The sequence below is a fragment of the Palaemon carinicauda genome, chromosome 36 (assembly GCF_036898095.1).
Source record: "Palaemon carinicauda isolate YSFRI2023 chromosome 36, ASM3689809v2, whole genome shotgun sequence".
Lineage (NCBI taxonomy): Eukaryota > Metazoa > Arthropoda > Malacostraca > Decapoda > Palaemonidae > Palaemon > Palaemon carinicauda.
In genome coordinates, this window is record NC_090760.1 from 4,906,190 (window position 1) to 4,911,189 (window position 5,000).

General features: G+C 32.8%; 1 protein-coding gene across 1 annotated transcript in view; it reads right to left on the reverse strand.

Annotated features, from left to right (window-relative positions):
- Positions 1–5,000, reverse strand: part of LOC137628357 (keratin, type I cytoskeletal 9-like) — a 246,617-nt gene that overhangs the window by 186,766 nt on the left and 54,851 nt on the right. The gene's annotated exons all lie outside the window — the stretch shown is intronic.

The window sequence follows — 5,000 nt, forward strand, 5'->3', positions numbered from 1 at the left end:
ATGTAATCCATAGAGGTTAAAGGATTGTCCTAATTAAGAAGAATTACGCCTCTAAGACGGGAGATTAGCCTCGCTCGGCTTTGTTTATAAAGGTGAGGTCGTGTGTTTCTGCTTGCTCGTTCGTCTTTTGTTTATCCAGTTGATTCTTCTTCTTGAGTTTGTCCGCTCTGACGGTTTGGCCTTAAGAGCAGGAACTAGGAATCCTCAGTGTGAAGGGTCTGATTGAAATATTCTTGTAAAGATTTTATTTCTATATAGCTATCTTTTCAACTTTTGCCATGTATATTAAGCCTTTTTTAGTATTTGATTTTACAGGTATATCAGATTTTAGGAACACTTTAATGCCTGCATTAAACTGAATTAAATATTCTTATAAAGATTTTATTTTTCTATAACTATCTTTTCAGCTTTCGCTCTATAGTATATTAAGTCTTTTTTAGTATTTGATTTTACAGATATATCAGATTTTAGATACAGTTTAATAACTGCACAAAAATCCTCGTATTCCCACCAGGACAAATCGAAGATAACAATGATATGTCTAAAAATAATTTCTATTTCAGATCCATTTTAGGTACATAAATTAAATATTACAGAATTCTCGCTAATATATTACAATTTCATTATGAAATAAATTATAGATATATCTTTAAATGTGTTATGCCAATGTTCATTTTAATTAAATAGTTTCATAAGTTGTATGTATTAGAATTTCCGCAAATATATTACAATTTCATCACGAAATAATGGAAATTAATACATTATCTTTAAAAATATGTCAATGGTCACTTTTATCATTTGATTTATACATCTGTCAATTTAGATAGACGAAAGTCATTGTGATTTGCTTACTAAAGGTTATTAAAAGACTCCCTATGTGAGTACTGACTGCAGTGCACCCTCTGCAGACCACTGTATGCATAGCTAAAGGCTCTATACACTGGGACTAGTGCACCCAATTGCTACCTTTCTACTTGACCTCAATTCCTGTTTCCTTTCCTCCATTTTGTTGATCAACTTCTTTCAACTTTCAACTTGATCTTGCAACTGGAGATTTCTCTCCCAGGTGCACCTGGGTACTGAATGGTCATCCCGGCCTTAACACCAGGACTTGTGGCATGTATTCAATACATATATTATCCATATAGAAATGAACTTATTCTGAATTAATTAAATTAATAAAATCAATAAAATCAGCATACCCAAATGCACAACTTTATATTATTATTATTATTATTATTATTATTATTATTATTATTATTATTATTATGACTTGCTAAGGTACAACCTTAGTTGGAAGAGCAGGATGCTATAAGCCCAGGGGCTCCAGCAGGGAAAATATTATTATTATTATTATTATTATTATTATTATTATTATTATTATTATTATTATGATTATTATTATTATTATCATTACTTGCTAAGCTACAACCTATAGTTGGAAGAGCAGGATGCTATAAGCTCAGGGGCTCCAACAGGGAAAATATCATTATTATTATTATTATTATTATTATTATTATTATTATTATTATTATGACTTGCTAAGCTACAACCTTAGTTGGAGGAGCAGGTTGCTATAAGCCCAGGGGCTCCAGGGGCTCCAACAGGGAAAATATTATTATTATTATTATTGTTATTATCATGACTTGCTAAGCTACAACCTTAGTTGGAAGAGCAGGATGCTATAAGCCCAGGGGCTCCAACAGGGAAAATAGCCCAGTGAGGAAAGGAAACAAAAAAAATAAAATATTTTGAGAACAGCTATAACATTAAAATAGATATTTCCTATACGAACTATAAAAACTTTAACAAAATGAGTGGAAGAGGAATAAGATAGAATAGTGTGCCCAAGTGTACCCTCAAGAGATTTAAAAAAATGGCAAATAATTATCTACCGCTAGAGAACTATTGGGTCCTTTGACTGGCCAGACAGTACTATATTGGATCCTTCTCTCTGGTTACGTTCACTTTCCCTTTGCCTACACATACACCGAATAGTCTGGTATATTCTTTACAGATTCCCCTCTGTCCTCATACACCTGACAACACTGAGATTACCAAACAATTCTTCTTCACCCAAGGGGTTAGTTATTGCACTGCAATTGTTCAGTGGCTACTTTCCTCTTGGTAAGGGTAGGCGAGACTCTTTAGCTAGGGTAAGCAGGTCTTCTAGGAGAAGTACACTCCAAAATCAACCCATTGTTCTCTAATCATGGGTAGTACTATATCCTCTGTACCATGGTCTTCCACTGTCTTGGATTAGAGTTCTCTTGCTTGAGGGTACACTCGGGCACACTAGTCTATCTAATTTCTGTTCCTTTTGTTTTGTTAAAGTTTTTATAGTTTATATTGGAGTATTTATTTAGATGTTGTTGCTGTTCTTAAAATATTTAATTTTCCTTGTTTCCTTTCCTCACTGAGCTATTTTCCCTGTTGGGGCCCCTGGGCTTATAGCATCCGGCTTTTCCAACTAAGGTTGTAGCTTAGCAAGTTATAATAATAATAATAATAATAATAATAATAATAATAATAATAATAATAATAATAATAATGATTGTGCTCAGATAAATAACTTTTATATGATTTATTTCGATTATGTAGTATTTTGTATTGACTTCAAGTCTTCATCTTTACTTAAGAGACTCAAAAGTAGTTTGAGAATGTATTGTTACTTTAAGTAATGTTCTTTAAAGTAAGGAACACGAGAGCTATGATTCCAGTGTCCCTCCCCAAAATGTTAAATCATTTATGATATGCAATTTGCTATAGAGCGTGGTTTTTAGGTCACTGCAAATAATGCTGCCAAGGATATGCGTGTCTTAATTTATTCTAATGTTCAAGGATATTATATCTTTTGGGAGTTTTTTTATTTGTCTTTTTTTTTTTTTTTTTTTTTTTTTTGTATGGTGGAGCCGATTGCTCCCGGCAGTTTTTTTTTCTACTTAATGTTTTTTATGTTAATATTTTGCTATGTGAAAAAAACCTTCATTATGTATCCTCTACAATACAAGTTTTTTTAGTTTATTCTAATAATCTACAAATATATTTTTCTGTAATTTTTTTTTTTTTTTTTTTGAGGGGGTGAGTGTTCCCGGTGTTTTTTTTTTTCTTTATTTATTGTTTTTTATGTTAATATTTTGCTCTGTGAAAAAAAACTTCATTATGTATACTCTACAATACAAGTTTTTTTCTAGTTTATTCCAATAATCACCAAATAATATCTTTTTCCTTTTTTTTTTTTTTTTTTTTTTTTTTTTTTTTTAATTGAGGGGGTGGTTGTTCCCGTCGTTGTTTTTTGTTTACTTAATATTTTTCACATCAATATTTTGCTAAGGAAAGAAACCTTCATTTTGCACATTCTACAGTTCATGTTTTACTTAGTTTTTTTTCTAATAATCCCCAAATGTTATTTTTTTTTTTTTTTTTTTTTTTTTTTTGAGGAAGTATTTGTTCCTGTCATTTTTTGTTTACTTAATACTTATGACGACAATACTTTAATAAGTGAAGGACTTTTTTTTTTTTTTTTTTACATAATATTTTTGCCATCAATTTTTACTAAGTGAAAAACCTTCATTATGCACCCACTATAGTTCATGTTTTTGTGCAGTGCTAGATAATGCACCAGAACTTTGATCATCTATTATTATTATTATTATTATTATTATTATTATTATTATTATTATTATTATTATTTCCTGCTAAGCTACAACCCTAGTTGGAAAAGCAGGATGCTCTAAGCACAAGGGTTCCAACGGGGAAAATAGCCTAGTGACGAAAGGAAAAAACAAGGTAAAATAAAAAAAAATTACGAACAGTAGAAACATTAGAATAAATATTTCATATATAAACTATAAAAACTTTAACAAAACAAGAGAAAAGGGAATTACATTGAATAGTGTGCCCGAGTGTACCCTCAAAGAGAAGAACTCTAGCCTCTAGAAGGAGCTTTAGCTCTCCCAAGGACATCCCGTCAGAGAATTTCTTAATCCCTGACAAAAAGAGGACAAAGGAGGCAAGGTGAGAAAGGAAAACGGTCCTAGAATGGAGGACAAATTCCAGAATCACGAATTTTCCTTCGCGGAGAGACGCCAAAATGCTTAAATTTGTCATAAAATCGAACTTCTTTAACCTTCGTTGGAAGACATTCGATGACCAATGTCAAATAAAAACATTCTTTTTGAGGTTATTTGCGTTTCCTTAAAGAGTAGTTTGCTTCAGAGACAAAGAACTCCCGATTCACCGTCTGGTTCTTTCTCTGTCGACTGGAACGAGGGTGAAGACACTTTATGCGAACTTTGCCAGGCTTTGAAATGCTTCGGGATCATGCAACAACAACAACAACAACAACAACAATAAATGCAGCCGTTTTTAGTTCCCTGCAGTACAAAGGCCTCAGACATATCCATTCATGTCTAGGGTGTGGCCAGTTTCCATCATTACCTTAGCCAATGCAGATTGGTGATGATGGGAGATTTTCGTCTGATCTAGTATGGGTATCCCTGACTATAGTCAATTCTTTTTAGCGAAGCAGATTTGCACCGACTTGCAGGGGTGCCCTTTTCTCTCGGAAAAGTTTCTTGATAGCTGCTTCGTTGGACAAGATAATTCTAACCAATCAGATAGCAGGAAACTTTTCCAAGCTAAAAGGGCACCGCTGCGAATCGGTGCAAATGCGCTTCATTAAAAAAGATTGAGTGTAGTATAGCTTTGCTGATCATGGCGATACGCAAACCCATTCACCACGTTAAGGCATCCCCACTCAGACAATCCAAATGCAAGCCTAAATAATCCTTAGGAACTTTCGTTCTAACTTCTTTGGTATCCACAAACCTCTGATCTCCCATTCCCACTACATGGCCAACCCCTATCTTCATATGAAATAATAATTGCCGAGATGAAATATGTCTTTTTTTCCATATAAGGTGTGGTTGTCTGTAATTACTATTTTAATCATTAATGACTTTTGGAGAACTAATGATTGATTAAAAATCTTTTGGTGA